Source organism: Pleurodeles waltl, chromosome 9 (genome assembly GCF_031143425.1).
Source record: "Pleurodeles waltl isolate 20211129_DDA chromosome 9, aPleWal1.hap1.20221129, whole genome shotgun sequence".
NCBI lineage: Eukaryota > Metazoa > Chordata > Amphibia > Caudata > Salamandridae > Pleurodeles > Pleurodeles waltl.
In genome coordinates this window covers 915795148-915820655 of record NC_090448.1, presented here as the reverse complement: position 1 = coordinate 915820655, position 25508 = coordinate 915795148, and positions in this window count along the sequence as shown.

The following is a 25508-nucleotide window of genomic DNA, read 5'->3' as shown; positions in this document are numbered from 1 at the left end:
GGGGTGGAACTGTTCCCCCCAGCTTTAATAGGGGTACAGGGGAAAGTTTTATCCATGGAAGATTTGTGCAAGACATATCTTCAGAGTAGTAAGTGGTTTCTTGTATGCATGCAGGAGCTAGAAACAATGTTTCTATTACCACAGGACGGTCACCCTTGATAAATGTATGACTATAGGATGTTGACTTCCCCATACACCTATAGAGGAAAATCTGTCCTTAATGAGGTGTAACCTGGTGATCAGAACCCTGAGCGTGCAAGTAAAAGTGGGTCAGATGATAGCGTGCCCCATGGGCACGTTGGAGAGCGTCACGCTGTGCCGCCGTGATGCCGAGAGGACTGAGGAAGGGAACACGCGGCTGGTGAGGAGGGGTGCACACAGAAAGAAGACGCGAGGAAGGAGAGAGAGGAGGAGGCCCGGAACGAAGGAAGATGCGACAAAAAGGAACGAAGAGAAGGCCTCGGGAAGTCCAATCCGGGAAAAGACGGACCAAGACGACAACGAGGGATGAACACCCTTAGAAGACATAGCAACCTGCCACGTCCCTGGAGGGACGTGGCTCAACCAGGTACGTGCCCGTATTCTGACTGTGTGTACCTTCTGGGGACCAGCAAGGGGGACGGGGGAAGCAACAAGGGCAGGGAAAAATTACATCATTAATTTAAGTGAAGAGCAAGGGAGAACATTATAATACCTTGCTGGGGAAGCGAGCGTGTAAATAGAAAATGCTCTTTCTTCCAACCTGTTTTTTTTCTTCTCCTCTTCTTTCTTTTCTTTTCCTTCTTTCTATTTTATTTTTATTTCTTATTATGATTATCATATATACATCAGATTTTTTTTCTCTCACGGGCACCAAATCACTGGGAAAAAATCACACAGTGAGATGAAAGAAACGGCACTAAGAGTGCAAGGTTGCGTCACTTCCCCTTCACCCCCCCCTACTTCTCCTTAAGCATATGGTCAAACAAGCACCAGACTCACCTCCTATTTTATATCTTCTGTTTTCTCCTAATGCTTCGGGGTGGCTCAACCAGTCTCAAGCAGGAACCCGGCGAACCCCTGAAAGAAAAAACAATAGAGAAGTTTAAAAACTGGTGGACAAAAAGAGAGGAAAACAGTATACAAGCAAAGAAGAAAAAAAGAAGGAGATTGAGAAAAACAAGAGAGAACTAGTACCAGATAGAAACAAGGAGGACGTTTTTTTTTGTTTTTTTTTTAACAATAGAGAGGCGGTAATCTATAATTAGAGTAAATAAAGGACATTTTTTCCCTGTATAAAATGTGCGTGAATGGACTGTGTTAGAGAAAAGGGAGGGTTCTCACTAAAACACCTACTACATCTTGGTGTCAGAAGTGGGATTTTGTTCTGAAGTGGAAAAAGGGAACAATGGAGGAGACACCTTCCCTTGCAGATATGATTAATCAGCTGGCGGAGGGACAGAGACATTTACAAATATTGTGGGAAGAACAATTACGAGAAGCTAGGAATGACAGAGAGACATTGCAAAATGCTCTTAAAAGTCAAACTATAATTATAGCCAACAATCAGTTGGTTCAAGAGACAGCCATTCAAAAATTGACAGACACATAGCCTCTATGAGGGTTCACCCGAATGTACCTAGTTCAGTACTACAAAAATTTTAAGAAAGTGAAGATCCTGATGCCTTCTTTACAAATTTTGAAAGCGTGGCTGCTTCGGCCAACTGACCATAGGACAGATGAGGCCAATATATAGCCACTCTGTTGACTGGGACTCTACAAGCCCCCTACCAAGCAGTAAACCCCGAAGGAACCACCCCTTACGGAGAATAAAGAAGGCTATCTTAGAACGAGTAGGACCTCATACTGAGTATTATCACATCAAGTTTAGAAAAACTAAATGGATGCCCACAGAAAGCCCAAGAGCCCTGTACTACAGAATACAAGATTTAGGACTAAAATGGTTGGGTCATATTAGCACCAATCGGGAAGAAGTGATACCGGTTATATTATTATAACAGTTTCCCAAGGCATTACCTAGTCAGACACGCAATTGGATTAAACAACATCCAAATGTCATAACAAAGACCACCATTGAGCTGGCTTGTGCTTTCCACAGGGCTCCTGATTTTAGGATAAACCCCTATAAAGGACAACCAATAATGGGGAAAACAGTTAGTATCAATTCAAGACCTCAGGGATCCAAAAGTCCTGAGGAAAGTCTCACCACCCAATTCACAGATAAAAAACCAAATCAGACCCCCCCCAATGTTATAATTGCGCAGAATGGGGCCATAGAGGACATAATTGCCCCCATAGACTCCCAAAACCAGAACCTATGGAAATAGGAATAACGAGGGGGAGGCTACTCTGTACCAGTCGTACAACAACTCGATACTCCATGGAAATATTAGGGAATCAGAAACCTACACGGGTATTAATTGACTCAGGGTGCAGTCAGTCTGTGATAAAAGTGGAGGTATTAGGGAAAGAAGTGGAGCCAGAAGAAGAAACCGTATCCAGTTGCTGTATTCATGGGGATATGAAACATAATCCCCTAGCTGGGATTACTATAAACTAGGGGGGATGGGAGGAATCCATACAAGTAGGAGTGATGCCTAACTTAGTCGAAGATATGATCCTAGGTACAGATTATTGCACTTTTTCTAAAATCCTGGGTCACATTAATGGAGACTAAGTAGGCAATTCTTGGCTCAAAAAAGCTCCTTTTTCCCACAGTGGCCTAACCTTGGGTAAGACAAAAGAAAAGATGAGTAGACAAGAGAAAAGACAGCAGAAGAAAATCTATCAAAGGATTAAACAAACCGATTCTGTTCCTATGTTTCCTATAGAAACCTCCATGTTGACGAGTCCACCCCCTTTTCAAGTCAGTCAAAGGGATGACCCCGCGCTGAAACATGCCTGGGCTACTGTGGTTACTGAAGCAACAGGACAGGTGGGTCCTTACTTCCTAGTCCAAAATGGCTTATTATATAGAATAACCCAACAGGGCAAAGAATCGAAGACCCAATTGGTAGTACCCACTCCCCATTGTATGCAAGTCCTTCATTTGGCCCATAGTCAAGTTGGGGGTGGCTTTGTGGTCGAGAGAAAACCAAGGAATACCTTCTCCGATGACTCTGCTGGCCAGGGGGGTTTTCTGAGATACAGACGTTCTGTGCACAATGCCCTAGATGTCAGCTTATTAATCCCAGTAAGGTACGGAAAGCACCCCTCTATCCCTTACCCATTATTGATATACCTTTTTCTAGGGTGGGGATGGATTTAGTTGGACCGCTAACACCCTCCTCCCGCAGTTACATGTATCTTTTAGTCCTTGTGGATTATGCTTCCAGATATCCTAAAGCTATTCCATTAACAAGTATGACTATAAAAAGCGTGGCTCACGCTATGGTAGGTTTTTTTCCCGAGTGGTATTTCCTAAAGAGATATTAACAGACCAGGGGACGCCTTTTATGTCTCAACTCATGTCATAGATATGTCAAATACTGGGAGTAAAACACATTTGCACCTCAGTTTACCATCCACAAACGGTTGGACTAGTAGAGGGATATACCCGCACTATCAAAACCCTTCTAAAAAAAAGATATCTGACTCAGGGAGGTACTGGGATAAAAAGTTACCCTTGGTTTTGTTTGCAATAAGAACACATGCGCAGGCATCAACCAGGCATAGCCCATTTGAGCTAGTCTTTGGTAGACAGCCTGGAACCCTTCTGGAGATGGCAGTAGATAAATGGGAAGAAAAAGAAACAGAAAGTAAGGATATCCTAGAGTACACTCAACAGTTGAAAGATAATATAAAAACTATATGGGAAGATGTCTGGTTACATCAGGAAGAGGCACAAGAAAAACAAAAAAAATTACAATACAGGCACAAATTTAAGAGAACTAACCAATGGGGAAAGAGTCCTGATACTCTTACCTAGCTCTTTAAATAAGTTATTAACAAAATGGCAAGGACCCTATGAAATACTTGAGAAAGTAACTCCTGTTACGTTAAGTGTGTTATTATCAGAATCACTGCAGAAAACCCAGATTTATTATATCAATCTGTTAAAGAAGTGGGAAGAAGGAGAAATACCAAAAACACCTATATATTCAGTCCTCTTGGTGACCCAAATAAAACCCCTGCAGATAACCTTATGTCCTCAGCAGGAGGATCTACATAAGGTATTACCTGACATGAATCTGGATCTATCTAAGGAAATGAAGACCCAACTTAGAACGGTTGTACAGAAATATTGTAAGCTGTTTTCCACTAGTCCAGGAAGGACCCCCCCAATAGAACATAACATTGTCACCAAAGAAGGGAGAATAGTCTGTCTAAAACCGTACCGAATATCAGAAGCCAGTAGGACATTCGTAGAAAAAGAAGTACAGATATGTTAAAAACAGGTATCATAGAGCCATCTACTAGTCCTTGGTGCTGTCCAATTGTGTTAGTTCCTAAACCAAATGGGACAATTTGTTTTTGTGTCAATTTCTGACAACTAAACGTCATTTCAGATTTTGATATTTATCCGATACCCTGAGTAGATGAGTTGATCGAACAATTAGGAAAAGCACAATATCTGTCCACATTAGACCTTACTAAAGGGAATCGGCAAATACCCATAAACCCACAGGCGAAGGGAAAAACAGCCTTTTCCACTCCTTTAGGGCTTTACCATTTTACCGTACTACCTTTTGGTTTACAGGGAGCTCCAGCAATCTTTCAAGGTCTAATGGACAAGCTATTAAGACCTCATACAGAGTATGCCATTGCATACCTAGACAATATTGTTATACACAGTGAAACATGGGAACAGCATATGCTCCACTTATCCAAAATATTCCATACTCTCCTTGAAGCAGGACTGACAGCTAACCCAGGAAAATATAAATTAGCAAGAGAATCTATTTCATATCTCGGATATAATATAAAAAAAGGGCATATTCGACCTCAAATCGACAAAGTAGAGGCCATCAATAACTTACCAATCCCGAAATCAAAGCTAGAAGTACGGTCCTTTTTAGGGTTGATTGGCTATTATCGTCATTTTATTCCAAACTATTCCACCCTGGGGGCTCCTTTGACCAATCTTTTAAAGAAAGGACAACCGAACAAGATCTATGAATTAAACACTCCTCAAAAGGAGAGTTATAAAACACTAAAAACCTTTCTAATGCTTAAATCTGTGCTCCACTATCCAGACTTCAAAAAAACATTTTTGTTACAGACTGATGCTTCGGATGTTGGACTAGGATCCGTGCTATCCCAGAAAAATGAAGGAGTGATACATCCAATAGTGTTTATTAGTAGAAAATTGTTACCCAGAGAATGTCACTACCCCACTATAGAAAAAGAATGCTTAGCTATCAAATGGGCTATAGAAACCCAGCAATACTACTTGTTTGGACACCTGTTTACTTTGATTACAGACCATGCCCTTCTGACGAGGTTGGCACCTAATAAAGATACCAATGCAAGACTATTACGTTGGTATATAGCACTGCAACCTTTTGTATTCCAGGTACAACATTTTCCGGGTTCCCAAATGATACCAGCAGATTACCTATCCAGACATCCCCTAGACCAGGGACTCAACCAACCCTGTTCAATGGAGGGCGAATGTAAGAGGGTGATCGGAACCCTAAACGTGCCGGTAAAAGTGGCTATGATAGCGTGCCCCCGAGACATGTTGGATAGCGTCACGCTGTGCCACCATGACGTCGAGAGGAATGAGGAAGGGAAGGTGTGGCCGGAAGAGGAGGGGCGCACACAGAAAGAAGATGCGAGGAAGGAGAGAGAGGAGGAGGACCGGACCAGAACGAAGGAAGACGCGACAAAAAGGAACAAATAGAAGGCCTCTGGGAGTCCCATTCAGGCAAAGACAGACCAAGCCGACAACGAGGGATGAACACCCTTAGAAGACATAGCAACATGCCGGGTGTGGCTCAACCAGGTACATACCCGTACACGGGCTGTGAGTAGCTTCTGGGGACCAGCAAGGGGGATGGGGGAAGTGACAAGGGCAGGCAGGAAGAGAGGGAAAAATTACAGCATTAATTTAAGTGAAGAGCAAGGGAGAACAATATAATACTTTGCTGGGGAAGAGAGCGTGTAAATAGAAAACACTCTTTCTTCCGACCTGTCTTTTTTTTTTTCTCTTCTTTCTTTTCTTTTCCTTTTCTCTATTTTATTTTTATTTCTTATTATGATTATCATATATATATATATATATATATATATATATGATTTTTTTTCTCTCTCTCTCTCTCTATAAACTCACGAACACCAAATCACTAGGAAACAATCACCCAGTGAGATGAGAGAAACCGCACTAAGGGTGCACGGTTGCGTCACTTCCCTTTCACCCCCACTTCCCCTTTAACGTATGGTCAAACAAGCTCCAGGATTACCTACTATTTTATATCTTCTGTTTTCTCCTAATGCTTCGGAGTGGCTCAACCAGTCTCAAGCAGGAACCCAGCGAACCCCTGAAAGAAAAAACAAATAGAGAAGGTTAAAAACTGGTGGACAAAAAGAGAGGAAAAGAGTATACAAGCAAAGAAGAAAAGAATAAGGAGATTGAGAAAAACAAGAGAGAACTAGTACCAGATAGAAACAAGGATTTATTGTAATTTTGTTTTTAACAATAGAGAGGCAGTAATCTATAATTAGAGTAAATAAAGGACACTTTTTCCACTTATAGACTGTGAGTGAGTGGACTGTGTTAGAGATAAGGGAGGGTTCTCACTAAAATACCCACTACATGAGGGTAATAACAGGCTTAGCAATTTAAAGCTTACTATAGCACTGTTTCTCTGTTTGCCTCTTTATGTGTTACATTGTCCCCCACAAAACACCAAATTAGTTAGAGTGGACAGATTCTTGAGATCATAGGGCCTGATTTAGAGTTTGCCAGATAGGGTACTCCAATGCAAATTTGACACAGCACCCTGCCTGCCAAACCTTTGATCGACTCACCTCATATGGGGACAGGCAGACCTTAAGAATTCCGTCGATGAAGCCCCTGTTGAGTCTGTCAATTGAATACTTAATCTGATGGCCCAACAGACTACAGTCATCAAAGGAAGAACATTACACTATCCACCCTATAAAGAGTGGATGGTTAAATGTATTTTTTCCTGTCTTTTTGTGCTGCCTTTTATGTTCTCTGTTAGCCCCGGGAAATACCTGGCCATTTAGGATAGGGAAAAAAACAATAACATCTCCGAGGAAATTCCAAGGGTGAGGGTGTCATTAGTTTCTTTTTTTCAAAAGATGAAAAAAAATGTAGACGTTTTGTAAATGACCATCAAAACAGAGGGAGGCGATCTACCAAATATTTAGTATATTGAAAGGAACAGTAATGACTGCAGTTCCTTTAAATGTACAGAGATGACCACTGGGCCAGCAGTCATCTTTAAATCTGGCATCCATTAGGGTGGCAGAGGTAATGTTCTTCTCCACCCTGATGAACTGTACTCAGCTCGCCAAATTTTAAACGAGGCCTTTAGTCCTGAAGAGGGCCACTGACCCACATAGGTGTTACTGATGGCTCAAAAATGTTAACTTTGAATTGAATGCAGGGTTATTACTCTCCACTGGTGTCCAAACGTTATTTTTAATCTTATTAGGTGCACCAGTAATAAGTTTAGCTTTTAGTGACAGACTAGTTATTTTTTATCTAAATAGATATTAAGAGCTACCACAGATGGTTAAGCCAATTCAAGCACATTGGTGTATTCAATGTTGACAAGACCTGATGATGAAGCATGCCACAAACTTTGGGTAAGGTTTCTGGTCCAAAACCACAGTGTTTTCTTCTTACGTAATTGTAATATTCTGTTCTCTCTTAATGGAATGATATAAGTTTGAGTGCTTTGTTCATAGTCTAGAAAGGATGGTGTAAGAAATTGGACCTCTAGTTGGCAGAGGTATGCACCCTGTCCATGTAGGGACCACAATCCTAGTCAGGGTAAGTCAGATACACACCCTAAAGTAACCTTTGCTCACCCTCTGGTGGCTTGGCACAGAGAGGTCAGGCTTAACTTAAGATGCAATGTGTAAAATATTTGTGCAACACTTAATTACAGTAACACAGTGAAAAACACCACAAAGAGATCCCACACCAGTTTAGAAAAATAGAGAATATTTATCTGAGTGAAACAAGACTAAAACACCAAAAATCCAATAAGTAGAAGTCGAGATTTTAATTTTTGAAGATTATGCGTGAACACAGTGCTTATAAGTCACTAGTGGTCAAAAAGGCACCTGAAGTTGTGAGGGACCGGTGCAAATCCAAAGTTCAGGCTGACCGCGATGGAGAGTAGGCCGGCTACAGACCCCACATAGGGTCAGCTGAATAAGTACCTTGGATGGGCTTCGGTAGACATCAAGAGTCCATTGCATCATCATTAAGCCGCGTAAAGTGGGTCCCGCATCATCTTCGAGCTCGCTTTGAAACAAACGCAATGCGTCATTGTCGAGCCACGCCGGGTGTCGTCATCGAACCGTGTTGGCTGTGAATCTGCTGCCATTGATGAAATGGCAGTTTAAAACTGCACATACAGGCTCTGGAGTGGCAGGCCTGAAACATGCTTAAATGGCTACTGTAGTGGGTGGCACAATCCGTGCTGCAGGCCCACCAGTACTATTTAATTTACAGGCCCTGAGCACAGATAGTGCAATTTACTAGGGACTTACAAGTAAATTAAGGGGCATATTTATACTCTGATTGCGCCGGATTTGCGTCATTTTTTTTAACGCAAATTCTGCGCAAACCTAACACCATATTTATACTTTGACGCCCGACCCCATGCATGTCAAAATTCCAACGTGTGTGTCATTTTCTGGATGCGTGACACCACCTTGCGTTAATGACATGCAAGGTAGGCGTTCCCGTCCAAAAAATGACTTAAACACCTGTGCGCCATATTTATCCAACCGTGCAAAAATCCTGCATGGCTGGGAGGCGGAGTCGGAAAATGGCGCACAACCTGATTTGTGTCAAAAAATAAGGCCTGGGTCAGGGCAGGCGTTAAAATGGGGCAAACACACCAGCACTTAAGGAAAACACACAGAAGCAACATCAGAGCTCAAAAAGGAAGACATGGAGGTGCTATTCATCCAGCATGCACGAAGACGCAGAGCACAGGACCAACAGCAGCAGCTTCCACCACACCAACAGGGACCCCAAAGGCAATGCAGAAGGCAGGAGAGGATATTCTGGACCAGGACAACTCTTCTGGGCCTCAGGGAACATGACATCATCCAGAGGTACAGACTAAACTGGCAAGCCAGACAGCAGCTGCTGGGCAACACTGAGCCACAGTTGGCACCCACACCATTCCACCAGAGACCAAGCTGCTAGCTGTCCTCCACATGTTGGCAAGTGGCTCTTTTCAAACAATTGGTGCCCTGGTTGCCGGGATCTCACAGCCCTCATTCTCTGCCTTCCTACCCAAGGTACTGGATGCCATCATCTCCCTCACACCCCGGCACATCAGCTTCCCCAAAACACAGCAGAAGCAGCAGGAGACCAAACAGGGCTTCTACCAAATCAACGGCTTCCCACAAGTGCTTGGTGCCATTGACTGCACACATGTATGGATTGTGCCACCTGCTGCAACCAAGCATCTATACCGCAACAGGAAGCACACACATTCCATCAATGTGCAGGCCATTGTGGATCACCGGGGATTGATCACCACCATCATGGCAAAGTATCCTGGGAGTGTACATGATTCATTCATCTTCCCCCACTAAACCATCAAGCAACACTTCCAGGATGGACGATATGGAAATGGCCTACTTGTTGGTAAGTACAGAAACCCAGTTATGTACACATTGCACAGCTACCCTGTAGGACACACAACACATACATCACTACTTTGACACGTGGCCAGGATGACACTGAGGTTGTGACACTGCTAGTCATGTTTGATATCCTGACCCAATGGGATACACACCTATTAACAAATGACGGATGCAAATAACAGTAGATGCCACTCCAGAGCCACAAGGGACCAATTTTAAACCACACAGTGACAATGGCATGGCCTTAACTGGCAGTACAACTTGGAAGATGAATCTTTCAGTATCACATCAATAACATTCAATCAAACACCCTTCCAAGCAATAAGTACTGTGTAAGGGGTGTGTAATGTGTTTTGCTGCAGGTCAAACACCATGAGACAGATAGCATGATGGTGATGACTCTAATGAAGGTGACATGGAATCATTGAGGCAGTACCAACATCTCACATCACTCCTGGGGTGACATTGCCCGCTTCCAATAAGCAAGTGGACTGTGCTAAGAACACATATTGATGTGACATTATTGCAAAGTGCACATTGCTACATATACGGATTGAGACAATTACACATATACACAACAGATGTAGAGGCATATGGACCTTCTGACAATTAAACCTTCACCCCCACAATGAAGTTAGCCAGCTTACCTTGAGCAGGTTCAGGAGTGTAGGTACCCGTTTGCACTTGAGCCAACTCAGTGAGGGCACAAAAATAGGTTTGCATAGAACTTGTCACACATGGGTTATTTTTGCATTGTCAATTGTCAAAATTTCAGGGCTGCCAACTTATGGAGATGTGTTGTACATTGTCACCTAGCCAAATCAAAGGTCCTCACTGTTGTTTTTCACATGCTATTACATATGTTGAATTGGATGGGATCTTCAGGCCACATAGTGCAACCGTGTTACCACCCCTGTGGAATCGATTCTGTGTGTGGAAGTATCATGTCACCCCCAGTGAAGACACATGGACACTTCTTTCACATGACATAATGCATGGGAGTACACAATGTACTGCAAGTGTACAAAAATAGCGCTGATATCCGGTCCATCAGCCAAACACCAGTTTAGATAATTAAACAACCCAACGCTGATGGTACATCCTAGAAGCCTAGGATTCCACACAATAACACAAACACAGATGAGTCACTGACAACATAAGATAACAACTACGGCTTAGAAGCTGCCATTTTATGTATATCCTTGTTGTGTATTGCCGTATAAATCACTTGTGTAAAACAGGCCTTGGGTTATTGTGAAATGTTGCAGCCCACAGCACAAATACAGTTTTTATTTTCCACAGTGTTGTTCCAGCTTTTCCCAGTCAGAGTCTACTCACTGTGCATTTGCCTTGTTCATGTTAGATCCAGACAGAGCCTGCATCCTGTTAGCCTGATTGGTTCCTGTCTTTGTGTTACCATAGAGGTTCCCTGTGGCTACATTTGTAACATAGTTGCTTTCCATGCCCTCACTTTCCTCCTGGGGTATTGTGTCTGGTAGGTCTATGATGAATCCTCAAATAGATTGTATAGTGTAATCAGTTTACTTATCGTATCATGGTCTGGGACATGTAATCAAATAGCCTAATCCCGGCCCTATCCCTTGTCTGGGTTTCATGTATGCATAAGTGACAAACAGTGACAGTGTACTATGGCTGTATGCATGGATTGGGTATGGTGCCTCCAGCACAACAAGCAACCTTTGCTAATGTGCATGAAAGGACAAAACATGTTTGTGCCCGGACGGTCCACACACAGATTCACATTGGCCACAACCTAGTGATGGTGCTTGGGTGGTGACTAGCTGTGAGATTAATCAGCACAGAGGCACTGATGTTCCCTGTTGCAGTGGGAAGTTTAGAGGCCACCCTATGTACAAATGTTGTGATGAAACCTGCCGGTTTCCATTTACTGATCCTTTAAGTTTGTGAGCATACCAAGATTGCCCTGTTGTCAGCCTCATAAAACGTCTGCAGTGCCATAGCTGGACTATCCCCATGTGTGTTTTTTCAATTCCTCTTTGGCTTTTGGTCCATTCTGCTTTGAAGGATACTCTGTTAATGCAGGGAATGGCTCCACAGAATCATGACTAGACCTGCACGTAACTGTGACAACATGGAGGCCAATAATGACACAGGGTACACAGGGCCACACACTTGAACTGGACACCTTTGTACAATTAACCACTGGAAATATGTGAACACATGCAGCTTGGTCTGCTGGTCCTCCACTGCCACAAGAGAAACATAGTTCATTTATATGACTCAAACTGTGGAGTGACATAACTTTTTTGGATTGGTTTTGGGACTCTGTGTCACAAACACTGTACCTACATAGCATTTTCAAATGCCTGACTCATGGGTAGTATACAAATAAGTGACCAGGAAGTGGTATCCAACATTCCAGTACATGTGATGGCTTACTCTTGTACCTTTGCCATTATCAACCGTCCTCTATCTATCCTGTGCATAGTATGTCACAGGAGATGTTTTGTCCCAAAAGTCATGGAAGTTCACAAAGCATTAGATGCTACGTGTATGACAAACACATATCCTGACTCATTTCCAAACTGAATAGCATCTGATGGTTATCACATTTACGACACATGCATACAAGCACATTAATGAAAGCATGTCTTGTGACCTCACACAGAGGCCCAACAACAATTGAAACAGCCAATTCACAAACATAAACACAGCCATGAGTGAATGTATTAAGTTGCGTAGCCTTGCTATCCTCTATTGACGCACCACCTGCTAAAACTAGGTAATACCAATTTTTATTCAAAATGTTTGGGCTGCTGTTGCGTCAGTTAAGAGTGCTCATCCGGTACAACAACATGAGTATTATGGTCCGCAGTAGTGTGGTTGGCCACATGTGCCCAAACACTGGAACACACAATGCAGCCACAGACAGCTTATCTTTGTACAGTTACAGCTTTCATGTACGTTAAAAATGAGAGAAATTACACAAACACAGTTAAATACAGATATTTTGATGAAAACGCGTCAAAGACGCATATGCATCAAAATTTGCCGCATATGCGTTGAAAAAGTATGCTCACAGCCATTATACATCAATTGGGCCCGAGCGTTAATTCCTACACTGTACCCCATGAAATTGGTAAGCAATGAAAAATATATGGAACTATGCATGCAGGGGAATTTTTAAGCATTTGCGTAAAATATTTTTGCCGCAAAGCCCGTAGGCGGCATAAACTTTTCACGCATCATATTAAAAACACACCGCATTTGAGACAGGAAGTGATGTAATAGGATATCCTGTATACAGAAATGGTACAGTGGGTGTACTTTCACTTTGCAGTCTGTGATTTTTCTAGACTGTGTAGCTGTGCTGACGGTTTTGTCTGTCCAAATTGTGCTTTTTTCTCCTGTGTGCTATCCTTTTTGTCATCTGTTGTTTTAGTAATTGTCTCAGTTGTTCAGTGTAAGTGTGCTTTTGTCATATTTGGTGTCTAATTTTGTCTTTGTACTGTTGGGAGTGTGTAGTGGGTATTGTTAGTTTGGGGATTGTTGGGCTGTTTGTGGGTTTCTTAACTTTCATTTTCCTCCCTCCTTTCCCTGTATTTTCCTCTGTACCCTTTCCTATAACTATTATTTTGGTCATGTTGGGTAGGCCACGTCTGGGGAGAATGGGTGAGGAGGATCTGGGGGCATTCATTTGGCTGGTGTGCCACTTCCTCCCCCTGATGATTGAGGCTGGTGGCAGGGTGATACAGGGGTATCACACAGAGGCGAGGAGGCTCAGGTGGTCCAAGGTGCTGTACCATCTGAGGAGAATTTTCAACACACCACGCAACGACCACCAACTCAAGCATCGCTGGGCTGACCTTGTTGCCAGAGAGCAAGACATGCTGGACCACCTGGGTGTGGTGATTGGTGACCCTCTTGGTGAGTACAATTCGGAGTAATGTGAACCTTTAAATGCTCTGTAGTGACAGTAGCAGATTTGTAGATATGCTGCATGCAATGTTTTTGGACATGTGGAATGCAAGTTAAATATACAGTGGCCCTGATTTATACAATATTTGCTACACATTACCGTCATTTGTTGACGCAACAGCTTCGCAAACTTACAAAACACAACTTGATCTTGTAAATTAGTGCTGCTTTGACGTCAACAGATGATGGTAATGCGGCTCAAACATATGTTTCATTCATGGTCTGTGAGTGTACCAGGAAAGAGATGTATTTCACAAGCTAAAGCAAGGAATTAATGTGGTTCCCAATTATCTGGAATACATGTCTGAACTGTATTCCTGGCTATACGTACAAAGTTCTTCCTAACCTCAGGTAATATCTTAGCCTGATACTTTGACTTGGTTTGTGCAGCATTTAAATTAGAAATGGATGCCAAAGTAATGCACACAGGTTTATATCTAAATGTTTGGTGCTACTTTCCATAGCTGTAGCGTAAAACATGAACCAAATGCTACAAATTGAGGAATAAAAAATATATCTGGCCCGCTGTTCATTGTTCCTGTGTGTTTTAATTTGCCTTGGGCACAATAGCTTGAACAGAGCTGATGCATTTGCCATCTGTGTCACTTTATAGCCATGCAATTCTCATAAGTTATTGGGTCATCATGGGATACCTGAAGTTGGTGATTGCATGCTCACAATTTATTACTTGCATGATGTTGTGCAAGGGACCCCTGACCAATTCCATCATACATATAAAGTGCCCAAATACTTTGCTACTTTACGTTTGGTACACCCCTGCTGATCTAGTGCAGCACATGTACAATAGCTAACTTCCTAGTATGAAGGCTATCACAGGCATGGGTGTGTGCTAAGATCAGAAGACCAGCATTCCTGTGACTGCTGCCATTCCCAAGGTGCATACAAATTGAAACCTACATTATCAAGATTGCCACAGTAGGACATTTGCTAAACCATGTTTCAATAATGGGACAGTGTCAGTTTGTTGTATACCCGCAGATCACCCAACTTGGCTAATGTAAGATGATGAATGTGGCTAACTGTGAATTCCAGTACCCGATATGGGTACACAGGGCAATGATTTACACATTTCTGGTGCAATGACTACACCTGTCCCCATGCATTCTGTAACGGATATATTTCTTTGTTGTATTAATTTAGATAAATGGCCAATCCATGTTTAGCGTCAAATTGTCATCAAGTAACACACAGGATCCCTGCCATTATGGTGTCATAGGAGGCATATCTGGCTCTGGGTATACAGTACTATAAATGTAGCATATGTAACCTAGAGACAACACAGGCCCACATGTAATGGACCATAGAAAGCATAATAATTCAGGAGTTAAACTCAACCCACATGAGCATCACACAGTAACTGATTGTCCCTTGATGCACAAGCCACAATACCTGAGTGACCGGTATTGCAGTGCACCAGGAACATGGCTTTGCCTGTCTATCAGAACAACAAATGAATAAATGGAGTACACTCTATAAATGAATACGCAACCAATTGAGGAATCATGTTTGTCACCACATGATTGTTAGGGCCACTGCATGTGTGCATATGTGTGTGTATCACTCACTAGAGTGACAGGGTCAATACATGTTTGCAGTGGTATGTATGTTGGAGTGTCATCATGCCTGAGGAGCTGGACTATCAGATATAATGTCACAAACAGTATTTTTTTCTTCAAAGTGTTGTACAGTGCACAGACATTGAGCACATTTCACCCTTCTATGCTTTACAGGTGGACCTGCTACCTACACAATTGGAGAAGTGGCTCTATTTGCGGACCCAGACATATCCAGTAAGTGTTGATATTTCAGTTCTGTGTTGTGTTTGCAGCTGTTGTGTGATTGACTCCTGTGAGTTGGACACCTAGCAAGGTATGATGTGCTGGCACATGATCTGATATGTGACTTGACTGGAGTTTGACTTCATTTTCCATATTTGAGTTGGACAATTAGTGGCGTAGAGTCATCATTTGGGATTGTAGTGCAGCGCTGTAGGCATGGCCATGTGAATAGGGTGACATTTGTAGTTACATTTCTTGTAATGAAAAATTTGGAGGTAGCCATTTTCATGATTTAGTCAGCAAGTCATACCCTGAATCAAACAGAGCAGGGATGCCGAAGTATTACCCACAGACTTGAGCCTCCCTGTTAACTAATGAACATGGAGCACTGTATGTTTGAATTCCTAGCAGCATCTAGTTCCACATGTTGTGCTACGTTTATGTGGCATTTGAGTACAATGTCATAGGTGTGCATGCAGCTCAAGCCCAGATGGGTGCTTGCATCTATGTGCTTGTTGTAGGACAGGTATTGGTGATATCAAATGAATTTGACAATTGTCCACAATTAGGAACATAAATGTGGATGTGATTGAACAATGTTTGTGTCTATCCTAGTTGGAAACCCTCCTTACCTGTGGTGCACTAACTAAAGGAAAGCTTCCTGGCTGTCCTTGATGTTTGAAAGTATGTGTTGCATGTCCACCCCCCCGATGCACAGGCTTAGGATTATGAAATATGTGTACCTAGGTGTGAGGATCCAAGTGTAGTACACAGACATGTAATTCAGGAATTAATTTGTTCCAACCTAGGATACCCACTCATGATTAGCAACTGCATACCATCCTGGCAATTCCATTTACAAATCACAGATCTTGTGGCCCTTGATTGTCATCCAGAAGATAGTCATTAGTTGGCCTGTCACATGTAGAGGAGTTGCAGCATTTGTTATGTGACTAATGGCAGAACAATGATGCATAGATCATTTAAGTAGGTACACATGTTTTAGAGCATTGCTGTGCTGTTAGATAGGACATGTGTAGGCTGCGTTGGCATGTACTTCCTCAGGGACAATCTGTGATCTGTACTGTGATTTGGCCTGTTTAAGCTAATTTTGATGATTTTTTTGAATATCGTCAGTAGCTGTATCACACAATGATGTAACTAATGTTTGGCTTCATCTTTTTAACAGCAGCCAATATGGATGCCAATCAGATCCACGAATTCCAGAGGAGGGCGATGCGTTACCACCACATTCTGGATGTTGAGTCTGGGTTCCGCCACATGGCACGGCGTTATCGCCATGAGAGAGCCACAGGGGTCTGGAGGGAATTTGCCCAAGGGGGCCCATCCATGTCCACAATAGCCGCCCCCACCAGCACCACCACTCCGACCCAAGTGGCACCAATGATGACAGCCACCACTGCAGGTCCCTCAACATCAACGACTGACAGCAGCCCCTGCACCTCCCCCTTCAAGCATGGCACCGGCAACAGCACAGCCCTCCACAACTGGCACACAGACCACCCCTGCTGCAGTCATTGACAATGTTAAATTTAGGAACATGCAACGTGACATGCAACGGATATTGCACAGAATGGACAGGCTGCAGCAGGAGGTGTCCCAGATTAACAAGAGAGTGCGTGGGATAAAAAAGATCCTGCAGAGGGCAAACTTATAACTGTTGGACCCTCAACCATGATTCCCTCCCCTCCCTCCTCTTTCCTGGTTCTTATATTTAGTGGGTTTAGGGGGCTTAGTGTTAGGTTAGAATAGGCTGTTAGTTTAGTTAGTATAAGTGGGTTGTGGGTTGAGGGTATGATATTTTGACATGAGTTTTTTTTTTGATGGTGGAGTTTTTGTGTATTAAAAAATAAAAAAAATACAAAACAATATATTAAAATAAAAATCTATAATTGTTTAGGATAAGATACTATGGGGGTCATTCGGTTGGCGGTAGCACCGCCAACAGGCTGGCAGTGCCCCGCAGGGCATTCTGACCGCGGCGGTTTGGCCGTGGTCAGAACAGGAAAACCGGCGGTCTCCCGCCGGTTTTCCGCTGCCCTGGGAATCCCCCATGGCGGCGCAGCTTGCTGCGCCGCCATGGGGGATTCCGACCCCCTCACCGCCATCCTGTTCCCGGCGGTTCCGCCCGCCAGGAACAGGATGACGGTGAGGGGTGTCGTGGGGCCCCTGGTGGCCCCTGCAGTGCCCATGCCAATGGCATGGGCACTGCAGGGGCCCCCGTAAGAGGGCCCTACTTTGTATTTCAGTGTCTGCTTTGCAGACACTGAAATACGCGACGGGTGCCACTGCACCCGTCGCACATCCTCCACTCCGCCGGCTCCATTCGGAGCCGGCATCCTCATGGAGGGGTGTTTCCCACTGGGCTGGCGGGCAGCCTTTTGGCGGTCGCCCGCCAGCCCAGTGGGAAACCCAGAATACCCGCAGCGGTCTTTTGACCGCGCAGCGGTATTCTGGCGGTTCCCTCCAGGAGGGCGGCTCCCGCCGCCCGCCGGGGTCAGAATGATCCCCTATGTGTTTAGGTTAGTATATGATGTCCTCCATGTGTCCCGTCACATAAGTGGGGTGGGGGGATTGATGTTTAGATTGTTTAGTTAAATGTGATATGTAAGTTTAGCTTAGGGTAGTTAGGGCCAGTTGTGGGTAATGTGTAGTTAGGATAGGTTAGGTTAGTTAAGGTGTTTCCAATAGTTTTACTATCCTTTTTTACAGTTAAATATTTAGATACTCCTTTACAGTATGTGTCATATGCTTGGGGATCAGGGCCTTGGCATGGGTGAACAGTGTCAATTTAGTATTTGCATTTATGTTCCATCCTGCATCCAAATCCCAATTGAGCTGTCACATTGGCAGCTACACCAAAGCTACTTCTCTATGCATCTGCCATCCATTGCACTATTACTATGGTTCCCAATGTGCTGTTAAGTTTGGATGTATGTTTTCAATGTGTCATACTTTGAGACCAGATTTTGAATCTTGGGCACTGTGATACGTCTGCCTGCGGCCTGATGTTCATGTGAACCCTGATAAGGTGAGTGATAGTATAATCTTATGTAGTATAGTATACATAACTCACACCTATCATTTCTTACATTGTACTGCCAGGTTACATATTTGTTCGTACACTCATACACATCCATTCCTGCGGTATGGTGCGTGTGATGACATTTTAGAGTCAGATGTCATATACCTAAAGATTGTCTAGAAGAAAAAATTTAAGACATTGGTTTTTTGCTTAGACATCCCTTGAAGCAGACTTGTCCTGTCCAAAACAGCATTTTTCTGTAGTTGTTCTATTTACTTCAGAAATAACCCTCAGGAAGGGCAGATGATGGTACAATCCAGACCCCAGTGCATAGTTATAAGCCCACAATATTTCAAGGCAGTTGTATTGACATTCTCTGGCCATTGACATGAGGCAAACATCACTAATCTCCTACACAGTTGATGTGTCACATTACACAGAGACAAAGTGGTTGTGTAAGTGCTATTTATTTTAAAGTGCTGTAGTGCTATATTTACATAGTCCAGGATTGTGAGTCCACTAGTGTGACGCCTTCTATTGTGATACTACACAAGTGCAAAAGGACAGGTCATTGAACATGCTGGGTGAAGTGTCATACAGTGCAGAGGAACATGAATTGCCAATGAGGTAGTGAGAGGCAATCACAGAGCATAGTGTTAAGGTAAACAGTGGGCTGGAAAACAGTGCATGTGAGCAGCTGTTGCAAGACTCACATGTTACGAAGCACAGGACCTTGGATATAAGTGCCCATTTTGGCATGGACTTGTGCTACCGGTTACTCTTACGGGTGAAGGTGATCTGTTCCACGTCTTCATCTTCTGATGTGTGTGTCGTCTCCTCTGCCCTTGGTGGTGGTGGGTTTGAAGGGACAGCATACACTTTAGTGTTTTAAGACGTGGAGTCTGAAATCCCGGTAGCTGCCAACTGTGGGGCTATTAAGGGCAGTACTGCAGCAAGGGGGAGCTGCTGGTTCTTAAGTATAACAGCTACATCACTGTGGTAGGCAGCCAGGTCGGCCCTGAGGGGGTCAATATTGCATTCGCGCATGCAGTGAAAGGTTTGTTGTGCGAGGTGTTGTGGTAACTCCCTTACTGCTGTGCTGATTTCATTCACACTTTGTTGAAGTTCTTGCAAGATAGATGTTCACCCTTGCATGGCTGCCACCTGTTCTGCAGATGACATCATGCACGAACGCACCCCCTCTAGGCTGGCTGCCATATTTTGCATCCACACCCGCACATCCTTGGCCAGCTCCCGCTGTACTCCAACTACAGTCCTCTCAAAGCTGGTGCCAGTGTCGTCAGAGTCCTCCGCTGGGTTGGAGCTGGCAGGTTGTACAATTGGGGTGGTGGGTGGGTCCTCTTTAAAGGCTGCTACTTCTGTGCTCCTCCTTGCAACTGGAGGTGGGGTCTGGAGGGTTCCAAGGACATCATGGAGGGTCTGCTCGCTGATGCTTGTCAGCTCGTCATCCATGTCATCAGGGAAGTCCAGGACAGGCATATCCCCAGGAGAGCCTTCATCCTCTGCAATGAGATATTGTACAATTAGTGTGTCAGTGTTGTGGCATTTGTAATGTGAGTTTCCTGACTTCCTATTAGTTGCACATTGTGATCTGGGTTCCTGTTCATTGTTACTGTCATCAATATTAGCATATTCCCAGGCCTATGCCCCACCTGAATGTCACATGTAGTGTGGGCAGTTTGGGGAAATGTCTGCGTCACATCCTCTAGGTGTAGGTTCTGCCCAAATTATATGTTGCCACCTTCTTGTCCTATCCAACCCTCCGTCTACTTCCATTATCATGGTCTGGCCTTGTAATGGCTGTGGGTGTTCCGATAGCACTTGCACCACACTTAACAATCTGGAACTGACCCAGTCTCAGATATTTCACATCCACCTATATGTTGCCGAGACCTAGCATATACTATGTATAGCATTGGCATGGCACACTACAGGTGTCAGCATTGGTAGTGTGTAATGTTGATGTTGGGGAATGTGCGCTATGTTGATGTTGGGGAATGTGTGCTACATTGGATTACACTGATGGTCCTAGCAGTGGTCCATTTCCTCTTATGACTGTGCGGGTGTGTTTCACTAGCCGGAAACATATGCCCTCTCCCTCAATGCTGTTGTCTTAGCACTATGACCCTTGAGATGTTGCATGGTGGCATTGCAGCTATTGTGACCCAGGCACAGGGTAGCCCCTGACATGTGCAGCATGGGTATGACATTACTGCTGTGTACCTCATAATGTTTATGACAATGCCTAATATTTGTAGTGACTATGGACATTAACATTTGACAGGATAAGCGCATTTTTATTGATTACAGGGGATTGATAACGTTGTCATCCTGAACCCTCTAATTTGGGTGTGTTTGATCAATGGGCACATAACTGCCATTAGCTACTTGACCTGCACACACAGCAGAGGTGGTAGTTGCAACTATTGTCAATGGGAAATTCCACTTGCGGCTATGGCCTGAGACTGTTAATTGAGCCCTAGTTCATGTAGCGACAATACCAGCTGTCATGTGACAGCATGCCAGTTTTACGTTGTACCCTACCCTCCTGGACTGGCTGTGCTTTTCCAACATCCTTGACATGGCGGCATACCCCCATGCAAAGGTTGTTGGTGTAGTGTTGTGCTGTGCCCCAGGTTTCCCCTGCACAGCCCATGCCCCCGTGCCCTGCCCCTTTGCCCTTTCCACTACCTGATTATCATGGCTGACATGCATTGTGTAGTAGGTATGCCACCCTGCTTTCAGTTAACAACTAGGCATTTTTGTTCCCCATGCCACTTACCCTGCATCTGTGTGGTTTCCTGGTAGTCTGCGCTGTCCTGTCCTTGAATCCCTGTGATGATCTCCTCAGGGATGATGGCTGCCACCACCTCCTCCATGTGGTCCATGGCCTCCTGCGGTGCTGGACTCCCACCTCCAGTCTGCAGTGCTGCCTTCCTGTTCCTGGCCATCTTTTCCTTGGTCCTGCGCTTGCAGTCATGCCAGCATTTCTTGCACTCAGTGACTGTTCTCCATACTTCTGCCACACTGTTTTGTCTTATCGACAATTTGTTGCCAAATTGCCTCTCTCCCGCCAATTGGCAATTTAGAGGTGACAAAAAGTTGGTGCTGGTGTTCCGTCATCTCTTTCACCAGTATTTCATGCTCCTCTGCACTGAACCGACACTTCCTTTTCTTCTTTTCCCTCTCCTGGGTCTTGTGTGGGTCCTCCTGGCTGGTTCCTGGTCGGTTGTCATCTTACTGGGGTCTCTCATAGCTTCTGGAATCCATTTTGGGGCTCCTTTGCACATTTTGCAGTGTTTACGTCGCTTTTTGATGCTATTGCATCAAAAAATGGCGCATATCCAGTTTGCGACGCCATAAACCGGATAAAAGTCATTTGCACTGCATTAACGTTGTTTTTCTTTACGACGTGGCGCATTGGTTTGAGTAAAAAAAATGACTCTCACCAGTGGTTTGCGCCACTGTGCGTCAAAGTATAAATTTGACGCCTACGTAGGCGCAATGAAATGTCATTAGTCGGCATTAAAATTTTTGACACAAGACTGCAGTGGCGCAGTTTTGCGTCAAAAAGTATAAATATGGGCCTAAATATTTCCATTCTAGGTAAATTAATATTCCCATGTTTTAGAGTAAAGGTCACCTGCACTTTAGCACTGGCTAGCAGTGGCAAAGTCCTAAAGCCAACAAAAAGAAGATCAGAAAACAAGGAGGAGGAAGGCAAAACGTCCGGGGATGACCCTGCATAAAGGGCAATTTATGCCAGATGGTGTAACTGTTTCCCCTCTCTCCGCTTTAGTATTAAAGTTTTTTTATGTGTCACAATGTACTGCAGTGAGATTTGTGCAAATGCATGTGGTGAGGGTATTTAGTGGATTCTTTATGCGTTACAAAGTACTGCAGCTAGATTTGTGCAAAGGCACTTGGCCGGGTTAGTTGATGGTTTCCTGTGTGCGTCACAATATACTTTATTGAGATCATGAAAATGCATGTGAATGGTTAGAATGGAAAAAAGTTGGACGAGGGGTGTTTGGGATAGCAACGTCTAACAAAAAACTCATAGATAAGAGGTGCGGCAGAAGAACCATGACACCAGAGAATTTGTGAATAATTGGGTAAAGCTACTCCACTTACTTTGTCCGAGGTGTTCCATAGGTTTCAATTCTGTACAATTTTTCCTCTTATACTTGACATATTTAAAGATGTTAAACACCCTCATTACTCATGTTTTTAATACTGTAAAAAGTATCACGCGAGCTAAATAAAAGGAGTGAGTATTTTACGGGATACAGTAATATCAGAACTTGGAAAAGACCCTCAAGAAAAATACTCCAAATGCATTAATGCTTCTGCAAAGCAAAAATGAATGATCATTGGGCACTACACTAACTGTGATAAGGAAATAATCTGTTTTGCCCAAAAAAAACTCACAGTTACTCCAACGTGGACTTAGCAGCTGCGTACAGCCTGGCCCGGGGGGATGTCCCTCTACTATTCTGTTTTGCAAGACAGCAGGCGGCTGCGCAATAACAACAACACAATGGCAACAGGAAGAGGAGGGCGATAAAGAATTGAAGGTGGAAAACAATAACATTAAAACCCAGAGTAAATCCTTTCTCCATAAAACTATACCATATGGTCCAAACCTTGACAAGGATACCCTATTGTACAATATCTTATTTACTCACGAATAACTGACGTTCACCAATCATAGCAGCTAGCTTAAATTGCTTTGACTGTTTTAAGGCACTAAGGCCCTCATTACGACCCTGGCGGTCGGTGATAAAGTGGCGGTAATACCGCCAACAGGCTGGCGGTAACTACCACCAAATTATGACCATGTGGAAAGATCTCCGAAAGACAGACAATGTACACACCAACCGCCAGTCTGGCAACAAAAAGCACCGCGGCGTAGCCGCCTACATCCAGGCGGAAGTCAACGTTCCGGCCACCATATTATGACAAGACAATCCGCCACCTTTTCCGGGGTGGAAACAACAACATCAAAAGCCTGGCGGAAACACTGCACAGAAGTGAAAGGACTCACCATTGGAGACACAGGGAAGAACCACGCCACCATGGAACCAGAACTGCAAGTGTTCCCGATGATATTCTACGTCCTGCTCCACCACGAACACCAACGCCGGCGAAGACGACGACGGAGAGTACAGCCGCCTAGCATGCAAGGGAGGGGGGGAGAGTGAGACACACACACACCATACACACCCCAGGCACACACACCATACACACAACCAGCTGTCCAAGAAAACAAGTTAATCCCCGTAAATCAGCTGAATAATGCAAGGACAACAGGAATTGACTAAAGTGATTGTAATAAGATCAACACTGTATAAATAATAATTTTGCCAATGCAACAGATATGTACAAATGTACAAAAAAGGGGCACTGCCCAGTCCTCAGTTCGCATGGGCCACATGGCCACAGGGCAAAGCCCAATGCCCCACTTGTTACCTGCATCAATACAGAGAGAACAATGCAGGGGCCTAAGTTGGCAAATAGGCAGGCACCTCAGGGGGAGGGAGGTCACCTCATCCGCATGGGGAAACAAGGCCACTGGTTCAGGAGGGGACAACATGCCCTGTGCTTGGTTCTGTGGAGTGATAGGCCACAGTCTCTGGAGTGGGTGTCTTCCCCACTGGTTCTGGAGGGGGGAACATGCCCTGGGCTTGGTACTGGGGAGTAATAGGCCACAGTCTCTGGGGTAGGTGTCTTACCCACTGGTTCTGGAAGGAGCAACATGCCCATTGCTTGGTCCTGGGGAGTGATAGGCCACAGTCTCTGGAGTGGGTGTCTTCCCCACTGGTTCTGGAGGGGACAGGCCACACAGCATCCCATAGAGGCAGGATCACATTGCGTCCGCCGGCAGTGACGGCTGCACTGTGGTGGTGGTAGTGGGAGGCTCCTACTCCGCCCCTGCACCCTCCGATGGCTGCACTGTGGTGGTGGTGGTGGTAGTGGGATGCTCCTGCACAGCCCCTGCACCCTGCGATGGCTGCATTGTGGTGGTGGTGGTAGGGGGAGGCCCCTGCACAGCCCCTGCACACTCCGATGGCTGCACTGTGGTGGTGGTAGTGGGAGGCTCCTGCACAGCCCCTGCACCCTGCGATGGCTGCACTGTGATGGTGGTGGTAGTGGTAGACTCCTGCTCAGCCCCTGCACCCTGCGATGGCTGCACAACCACAGTTGGTGGTGGGGGCTCTGTGACAGCTGCTGGTGGAGGCTCCTTCCCCTTCTTGTATACTGGTGCAGGCTCCTTCCCCTTCTTGCCTGCTGGTGCAGGCTCCTTCCTCTTTCGGATGGTAGGTGCAGGCTCCTTCCCCTTCTTGCTGGCAGGTGAAGGCTCCTTCCCCTTCCTGCTTGCTGGTGCAGGCTCCTTCCCCTTTTGGATGGCTGGTGCAGGCTCCTTCCCCTTTCGGCTGGCTGGTGCAGGCTTCTTCCCCTTCAGCATTTGTGGCCTGGAATCCTTTCCATCACGAGTAGGTGTGGATGGAACTGGGCATGTGGACTGTGTGGCTGAATTGCTTGGCTGGGTTCTTGATACCCAGGCCATACGTGCAGGCCAGGGGGAGGGGGAAGGAAGAGGTCAATGGTGGAAAGGAAAAGCTTTTTAGGGACATTGGGGTGGGAAGAGGAAGAAGTAATGGGAGTCGAGGATGAGGGAGTGTTTGTTGGAGGTGTCTGTCTGCTGGATTTGTGTACAGGTGCATCGGCTGTATGCTGTTGTAAAGTGGATGGCTGTTGGGTATCTGAGTGCTTGCGTTTGTGTACTTAAGGAGGGGGGACAGACACAGTGGGAGAGGACACAGGGGACGTGTGCATAGATGTTGTGGAGGTGTCTGCCAGTGAGGTGTGTG